This window comes from Eucalyptus grandis, chromosome 7, assembly GCF_016545825.1.
Source record: "Eucalyptus grandis isolate ANBG69807.140 chromosome 7, ASM1654582v1, whole genome shotgun sequence".
NCBI lineage: Eukaryota > Viridiplantae > Streptophyta > Magnoliopsida > Myrtales > Myrtaceae > Eucalyptus > Eucalyptus grandis.
The window spans coordinates 19,554,390-19,564,357 of NC_052618.1; positions in this window are offsets into that span (position 1 = coordinate 19,554,390).

The window sequence follows — 9,968 nt, forward strand, 5'->3', positions numbered from 1 at the left end:
AAACTTTCCAAGGATATGTGTCCAAACACTCAACTTTTGAAAGATGAGATGGTGGTAGTTCCATATGCATCAGCAGTGGGGAGTTTGATGTATGCCATGGTGAGCACGAGACCAGACATTGCACAAGCAGTGGGAGTTGTGAGTCGATATATGCAGAACCCGGGCGAGAGAGCATTGGAATGCAGTTAAATGGATATTGAGATATCTAGCAGGTACTTCCAATTACTCACTTTGTTATGGTGGTACATCTCTAGAGTTGCGGGTTATGTAGATGCAGATCATTCGGGTGATCGAGATAGTGGTAAGAGTACCACTTTGGGTATGTCTTTACAGTTGCAGGTACAGCAGTGAGTTGGGTATCTCAACTACAAAAGATAGTGGCTTTATCGACGACAGAGGCAGAATATGTAGCGATTACAGAAGCCTCCAAGGAAATCATGTGGTTACAAGATTATATGGAGGAGTTACATCGAAAACAGCCAGTCAGTACACTGTGGAGTGATAGTCAAAGTGCAGTGCACTTAGCAAAGAATGCAGCTTATCACTCAAGGACTAGACATATCAAGAAGCGTTATCACTTTATCAGGTCAGCATTGAAAGATAATGAATTAAAGCTACAAAAGATTGATGGCTCGAAGAATCCAGTGACATGATGACCAAGGTAGTAGACAGAGAGAAGCATATTTTCTGTACTACTACCATTGGTATTACTCCATGTTGATTGATGAGGAGTATCGTAGAGGCACAAGTTTTTCAACTACTATTTTTTGAAGAATATGGATGCAAAGTTGCTTGGTGCTTTGGTATATTTGTCTTCAAGTGGGAGATTGTTATAGATAAAGCCAAATATTTGTTTTTAAGGGCTTTTTTGTCTTTTCTATTAGATTTCCTTTTAGGTTAAAAGTGTTACCTATATATTAGCGATGGCAAAACCCTAGCCGTCAAGACGCTGAAAAAGGAAATAGAGAGGCAAGAAAAAGAGAGAAGAAAAAGTGAGTTTTTTCTTGATGAGAGTTCTCAATCTCTTTGTGCCCTGATCTTGAGAGAAGATCGTCGTTGTATTCCAACTTTTCCAAAGTCTAGTGGATTCGCAGAGTGCCTCTGCGCGGAGACGTAGCCCAAGTTTGGGTGAACTTCGATAACAAATTTTCTGGCGTGTTCATCTGATTCTGCTATTTTATTACTATATTCTGTCTGGTGAATTGTTTGCGAGTGTTATTTTTCTGGAATCGACGTGTGATTTCGTAACAGAAACAAGAACACTAGAAGAATCTGGGAGCCTGTACATTTTTGTCTTCGTGGGGGGTGTGGTCGACCAAATCAATCATAGCAAGAATCGGCACACATTTTGTTCGTGATAAGTTCTTCCTTTCTGGCAAAATTTATCATGTGTATCATTTCATTTGTAACCACTTGTAATGTGATGGCTCTTTTAGGCCGGACAAACATTAGTTACTCCTTAACGAAAGCGGGCGCACAAGTTGGTGCGTGTTTGCGACAATCTGAGTCCCTGTCTGTTCCTTCTGCGTACAGTCATTGAATCGCAACTGCGGTTCGACTGCTTGCGTGAGCAGCTCTTTCGCGCATTTTGTCTTACGGCATGTGGTGTTGTGCGAGGTGAATTTGATGGAGATGTATACTATATCACAAGAGAAAGAGTTGACGCCACGGAAAATGTGATAAATTTATCGCAAAATAAGTTTTTGACCACTAAAACACAAATTGATACATCAGTTGATGAGGGCTTGGAGACGGGCTTATCAGGGCACTTTTATTTGCAGTGGAGGGTTCACAAGAGAGCTCGGTATGAAAGCCATAGCCGATGGCAATGCAGACCTGGTATTTTCATTTAAGGGCGCACATATGACCATGTTGAAAATATTTTTCTTCACTCACCATTTTTCAAAATTAAATTGATAAGCATTTAATGAGAATGAGAAATCAATATCAAGTTTATATGCTTTAAAACTAAAAAATAAAAAGTACTTGAAAAATTTGATACAAACTTTAATTACAAAATTTTCTACGAAATATGCCATATGATCATGTTAAAAATGTTTGTCTTCACTAACCATGAACAAAATAAAATTAATGAACATTTCATAAGAATGAGAATTCAATATCAATTTTAAACTTTATTTAAGAAAATGTTTAAAAAAAAAATTAAAACATAAATTTTTTTGTCGTTTACCAAACGTGTTTCTGTTCTTTTTATATTCTAGGAACAGAAATTGACTGCAGTTATTAAACGTGTTTCTGTTCTTTTTTCATTCCAAGAACAGTTTTTTTTTTTTACACTTATCAAACGCGTTCTTTTGTTCAGAAACTGTTCCCCGGAACAGAAACACTTTTTTATTTTATTTCTGTTCATAGGAACAAAAAAAGAACATAAGTGTTTCCATGCGCACCCTTAGCAGTTAGCCCATGGTACTCAATCAACCGATAACACTATCAAACAGATAATGTTCATTTGGGAACAGAAGAAATCAAGCAACGTAAGGCGACAGGGGCACATTACGGGCGCGCATGTTTTTATTTCTATTCCTTTTCTGTTCCCGGAACAGAAATAAATAAAAAAGTATTTATGTTCCAATGAACAATTTTTGAATAAAAACGCGTTTGGTAAACTTGTTCCGGAAATAAATAAAAAATGAACAGAAACACGTATGGTAAATTTTATTCTTTTTTGTTTCTTTTAATTTTTCATTTTTATTTTATTTTTCATTTTTCCTTTCTTTTTATTTTTATTTTTTTCGGCCGGCAGCCTCGCCCAGCCACAGCGAGGCTCACCAGCCCCCGGTGAGGCCGAGCCTGCAATGGTTGGGTGAGGCTCGGCCTCGCCTTGGTTGGGCGAGCTCGGGCGAGCCTGAGATCCAGCCGAGGCCGAGCGTCACCGGCCCCCAGCGAGGCTCGACCTCGCCCGCGCACAGCGAGGTCGCCGACCCTCGACAGCGTCGCTGGCCCTCGACGGCCGGTCGCCGGCCATGGCCGAGGCCGGCGACCGGCGAAAGAAAAAAGAAGAAGAAAAGAAGAAGAAAAGAAGAAGAGAAGAAGAAGAGAGAGAAGAAGAAACGTTTCTTCAAAATTGTTTCTGGAACAAGAAGTAAGTTTTTTTTGTTTCTTTTTTTTGTTCTTTTTGTGTTCCAGGAACAAAAGAACAAAAAAAGAACAGAAACGCAACCAAACGCGTTTCTGTTCTTTTTTTTTTTCCCGAACAAAAAACAAAGCAGAATTCTGCAACAACCCAGCAAAATGGCATTAAGAACAAAGAGAAGAGCATGCGACAAAACCGAGAATTCCGAAATTAGAACAAAGTATTTCCTTTTATTGCCTACACATATGGAGCTTGGATCGTGGATGTAGGACTCGTCACAACAAAGCCAACGGCCGCTTCACGGCGAGGACGAACAAAAATGATATAAACCAGGTTTGATTATGCCGCAGATACTTAAGTCAAATCGAGAAACCTAGGCAGTACATGACGGCCAAACCGAAGAAGAACAATCCGGTTCAAGGAGAAGAAATAGTGCTAAGAAAGAGTCTCCATTGACTATCTTTCTATGGTTGACTGGAATTTTTGTGTCTTCATTCCTAATACATTTCTGCTTCTAGATAGCTATGTTCTTTTTTTTCTTCTCGTAGAAAATTCGTACTCGCCCAACCGTGCCACATGTTCCTTTTTCTTTCTCTCTCTTATATATATATATATATATATATATATATATATATATATATATATCTTTTTATAGGGTTAATAAACAAAGTCTTCAAAGGTTGCTTGACCTAAAATTCTAATAATAAAGGATCAATATTCCCTTTTTTCTAGCCGAAAGGCCATTTTACATTGAACGCCAATTAAAATGGCATGCTCGCAAAAATTGATACTAAACTATTATCATATCATCATGATTCATCTTTAGGAAGAACATGGACATTCGTGGAATTTGTGAGACTTTTCAGGAAGATTTTTTAAGATTTCGAAGGTTCAAAATTGAAAACTGAAATTTGTAAGAAATAAAAATTTAGTGATTAACGTTTTTTCCCATGTGATTAGTTGAAGATATTTGTTTTGCAAATAGTATGGATTAGTAGGCATAATTCATTATGTAAATCTAAATAGCTTCTAAATGTGTCCAACTCAACGTGTCAATTTTCACAATGTTAAAAATGATATTATGAGCTAAAGTTAGCCAAGTAATACCCGATGCTTGTCTATCCAGTAAATCTTAATCATTTTGCTTCATTGACTCTAGTTTCTTTCTAAGAGGGCTAAGCGCAAAATTCTCTAGTATAGATAATCCTCAATCTATACCTTCTAGAATTCAAAACTATTCCTATTAAACTTGTTGATTTTCACTTCTTCTTCTTCTTCTTTTCCTTCTGTCACCATTGACTTGCTTTAACTCAATTAAGTTTGGCTTTGATACCAATTATCGCAAAAACAAGCAATCAAACAATAAAATTTAAGAATGAGGAAATAAATGGAACATCATATTTATGCGATTTAGTTGGTGGGACTTACGACATGGGGATATCAGCACAAAATGTTCATCATAGATCAAGTGATAAAAGAGAAATCATAATTATATTCGAGTCACTTGAGCACTCTCAGTGTTTTCTTACCGCAATTACACCAAATGATTCATAGATTACTATATTTAACCCACATAATTCCTCGCCAATCTCACAAAAGAATTCATAGGTATCAGGACAAGATTTATCAAGTTGAACACTAAAAGTTCATCTTGAATATAATTAATGAAGAAAGCCCTCTTCATACATGTATTGGAATTTGATCCAAAATAGGAAAATCCATTTCGGCAAATCCATTCAAACTATGAAACTCACTTGCCTCAAGATTTCATTACGGGGGTAAACTTGAGACATATTCTCAACGTGATGCAGCTTTCATATAATTCTATCGTGTTGAAGTTTTTCATCAATTCTCCAAGAAAAGCTTAGGCTTCTCTAGGATTAACATCTACAAGTCTCTATTTTTTTTTTCAGGCACCATTACAAGTCCGTAGTTTTACACGTGGTAGTTGAAGTTTGTGGCCAAGTTAAAAACCCAAAAGAGATCTCCAACAAATGCAGAGATATATTGCATGTATAAGTCGGTGGATTCAGCCCATAAAATAGGCATGGCTGTTCGGTCATGTATACAACAGAGACAAACCAATTTTGTATTTATTCATCAGCTTCTATAATCCTATCTCAATATTCCTTTTCACCCTTTGCTGTGTTTTCCCACAAACACTCATACACCACATTTTCACATCAAAATCCACATCAAATACTGTTGAAAAATATGGCTTCAATCAATAGAGCAATCAAGTTAGACTTTGAAGTTTGATATCTCTTTCTTTAAGGATTTATTTGCCTCACAAATTGCTAATAGTCACCGGCAAATATCTTCCAAGATACGACAAAGTTCCAAAATAAGAATACTAGATAACAATTCCAATATTACTCCAAGGTTTATTTAGGAAACAATTGAAAGGATAGTTGTAATTTTGGAAAGAAGACCCAAAAAGAAAAATGATCTCAAATTACTCTTCTGAAAAACTGGCATGTATCTATAAATCGATCTGAAAGAACATATGTAATTCTTCTTGAAAAATTGCAAAGTAAACGAATGTATTCTTTCGAAAAAAAAGTTGCCCAAATTAACAAAAGTATCCATTCGGAAGATATTGAAAAATGAACAAATGCAACTCTTCGGGAAATGTTGCAAACTGAACGGGTATCATTTTCAAAGGTTGTCTTGAAAAGACATAAATAAAAATTCGAATAATAAATAAAAAATTATTATTTACTTTTTTAATAAATAAAATTTTCAATTTTCATAATTTCTGAAAATTCTCAATAAACAAAAACAACCTTTGAACTAATTAAAGTTAATAATATAACCGAATGGAATACAAATAAATAAATAAATAACAAATGGGTTAGTGCTAAGTGTATCTAATAATCACACACTCGTACGCGGGTATGGTGGGTTCTAGTTCACACCCAATCTTTTCTTTAGATACACTAAAGAAACCCCACACTTATTAATTAGCCATTTATTCCCACTTTTTCTTTCTAAGTGGGTGTGACATCCAGAATTTCTCAACCTGTTTTCTACTGAATTAATCGGGCATTTCGTTGATGTGTTTATAGGGCTATTCTCAGAGCCGATCGCTCTTGAGATAACTAGACTGTCTGGGTAAGTAATTAAGAAAATTTAAGGTACTAAACTTGAGCGTTCGATCAAGAATCGGCTTCTCGACTGTGCTCATCTTTAGAGGCCATTGCGGCACAGTTAAAAATCGATTTAAGATCAGAGATAGGTCTATTCGACTAAGATGTATGGCCGATCGTGGGTGACTTCACTAAATTGGAAAATTCTCATCGACGGACACTAATTTGATTTTATTGTCGTTAAAGAATGGTACCCCGTGTCCGTAATTGAATCCTCAAGATTTTCACGACAATCGAGAGTCGTCATTGAGTCGAATGGGTTCATAGTGGTTCGAAGAAAATCGACCACGGGTTATTTGTCTTAAAAAGTTCTGAAAACCACCTGGTAGCCTAGGTTACGCTAAAAACGCACCAAATGGAAATTAACCGTCGATTTAAGTCCGATTTCAGAAATTGAAGGTTCTGTCATGTCACAATAAATTCTAGGATCCACGACTTAGCCTTAGAAGGTTTTTCTGACAACCGAGACTTTTTGGGAAAAAGTCAGGTTATGGCCGTTTTCATTCAATTGAAGCCGGGAATTGATTTTGTTGGCGAAATTGAGAAGCATGGGGGATTCTTGGATAAGGAAATTAATCAATTTGATAATGGAAATATCAATTGATTTTTTTGTGAGAGTTAATTGAGAGAAAATCAAGAGGGAATTTGGATGCAGAATCAAAAGTGGGGACCGAGTGGTCTAGTTGGAAATTCTTTTAGGAATAAATGAGCTAATTCAAAAGAAAATGGGATGAGAATTTCCTATATTAGGAAATTCTTTTAGTTCCCTCCCATTTCCTTTTTCTCTTTTCCATTTTTCGCTAAGCACCATTTGGTTCCTTTTATTTTCCTTTTCTTCTTTTCCTTTGGCCGAATCTCTCTCTCTCTCTCTCTCTCTCTCTCTCTCTCTCGTGCGAATTACCCCCTCCACCAAATGCTTGGCTGTCCCCCTCTTGGCTTTTTCACTTTGACTTTTCAAACTTCTTCACTCTTATCTCTCTTCTCTCTCTTTCCTTTCTCCTCCACTCTCTCATAACCGACTCCTCCTTTCTTGCTCGTGCTAACCAGCGAAGACAGCAAAGCAGAAGCAGTAGCCACCGTCGTTTGAAGATCGGAGTCGCTTGCCGTCGCCGCCCATGCTCCGCCACTGCACGCCACCTCACCGAACCGCCAACCGCACCACAGCCTGGCCGTGTGTGCCGCTTTCCCCTGCAACTGTCACACCCCGATCCTCAGCACGCACACATCCTTCTCTTGGTCGTTTTTAATATGCGATCCCAGGACTATATATCGCCAACCCTTTAATTTATTAAGCACATGCGAAAGCAGTTATAACTCCCTGCACAATAAATCGATAGGATAGAAAAGTAGGGCCATATTTTTCATATTGAAACTTATAACCAAACTTTTATACAAAACACAAACCAGAGCACTTCACAACTTTTTACTCTAAACTCTATTCACATCAAAATGGAGATCTCAAAAGAAGATAGAATCTCAGTCCATCTGGGCTGTACTCAAGGCCCCTCTCGGGATTATCTTCTTCTTCCAAAAATCCTTCTCCTCAAGTTTCACCTCCGAGTTCTCCTTCTCGGACTCCTCCTCCTCAGCTCCTCAGCGGGGTCCTGAAATGATTTCCCCAAACCGGGATGAGACTATGTCTTAGCTAGTTCTACCCCCACTAAGGCTCGATTAGTAAACTATTATACTATAGGCTACCTAAACACGCACAGGGTAGAGGACTTACCTTAGTCTCAGATCCCACCTGCAAATCAGCACAATTCACAATAGGCACTCATTTACTCCAAACAAATCGAACCAGTCGATTACATGTCACACAAATCATTCCCCACTGAGGAGTAATTAAAAGCTAGGCCACGTGCATTCTCCAGGACGACTTTCCAAGTCTCCAAGCCACGTGCCTAGAACCTTGGGCCCACGTGCATTCTCTAAGGCGACCTCTTCGCCAAGGTGGTACATCAAGTCACTGAGCCACGTGCCCTTTTAGATGCTATATTCGAATACTTGACCCACGTGCATTCTCTAAGGCACTAGTTCACCAAGATGACGCATCAGATCACCGAGTCACATGTCCTTTTTACGATGCCCAGGCCCATGCACCTTCTCTTAGGTGCTAACTCACCAAAGTGATGCATCAATTCACTGAGCCACGTGTCCTTTTAGAAACCATTCAGGAACGTCGGGTCCATGTGCATTCTCTAAGGCACTAGTTCGCCAAGGTGACGCATCCGATCACCGAGCCACGTGCCATTTTAGATGCCAAACTCTGTCACCGAGCTACGTGCATTCTCTTAGGCGACCTCTTCGCCAAGCTGACATATTCAACTACTGAACTCACATGCATTCTCCAGGTGATATTCCAATTCACTGAGCCCACGTATTTTCTTTCAGGTAATTACCAACTTACTTTCGATACCGACAACCAATGCCCAACGATTTCTCAATCAAACAATCAAATCAACTAAATAAAGACATATTCTAAAATTCACAATTTAAATCAATTCCATACAAATTGCAGCTCAATTAAATAAATGGACTGCACCACAACAATCAGCACGAGATTCCGGTCGTCGGCCATCTCAATCTTAATTTCTGAAAAATAAATAAATAATTAATTAATTTCGAAAATTAATTAATAAATATTAATAATTCAATTTAGCTCAAAATAAAGCCCAATTAAGTAAACGGACTTCAATACAATCACCACCATAAAATTCCGGTCACTGGCCAACCTAGTTGAATTTTCGGAAAATAAATAATTATTTAATTTAATTCCGAAAATTAATATTTAAATACCAAAATTTCCCCTTAGGCCCGAAAAGCCTAATTGGAGCCCACTAAGGGTCGGGAAAAATCACGAGACACTTTCAATAAATAGTAGACCACGTCTACTTGCCAATTGCACACTCAATTTGGCTAATTCGCATCACAATTGACTAATAAACACTAATCCATACTAATCTAACCACCTAAACCTAATTAATTAAAAGTAAACCAACCTTAAGCATAATTAGCCAACTAATCAGAGATTAGTGAGATTACTCACAAGAATTGTGCGCAAAACGTATCAATCTGACGGGGACGACACGAGGAACGATTCTTCCCAAAGCATGGCTCGGGTTTGGGGCCCGGAAATGGCCCAAAAGCGGGCCTGAAGGTGCTGGAAACGCACTTCGTGGGTTGCCGTTCTTGGCTGGCCGGAGCTAGTCCGGCGGCCAAAACAGCGAGGCGGGACCGGCGAAGGGTGAGGGGGACGCCGGGGAGGTCTGGCGGGGTCGAACGGCGGCCGGAGGTGGCCGGACGGGGCTGGACAGAGGTTGGGCAGCAGCTGGATCGCACGGGGAGCATGCTTGGGCGCGAGGGATGGCCGGCGGAACGTGCGGCAAGCGGCGGCTTCGGCGAGCTGCTGCTTTTGTTCTTCCTTAGCTTGCTGGTTCGCACGCGAAGAATGAAGAAGAAGCAAAAGAATTCGGTCACGTGGGGTGGGAAGAAGAGAGTGAGAAGAGAGAGAAGAGGGAGATAATCATTGACCGGTCAAAGAGGGAAAAAGAAAGAGAAAGAGGGCAGGCGGTGGGGGCTCGCACGAAGGGGGGAGAAAATATTGGGTAGGTTTTACACTCCATGTAGGCGAAATGTAAGACCATAGAGAAGTCGACATGTGGCAAATTTGAGCCCACCTGTCAGGCTCCACTTCTCCGTTAACGGTTCGTCTCTCTCCCCTTTAC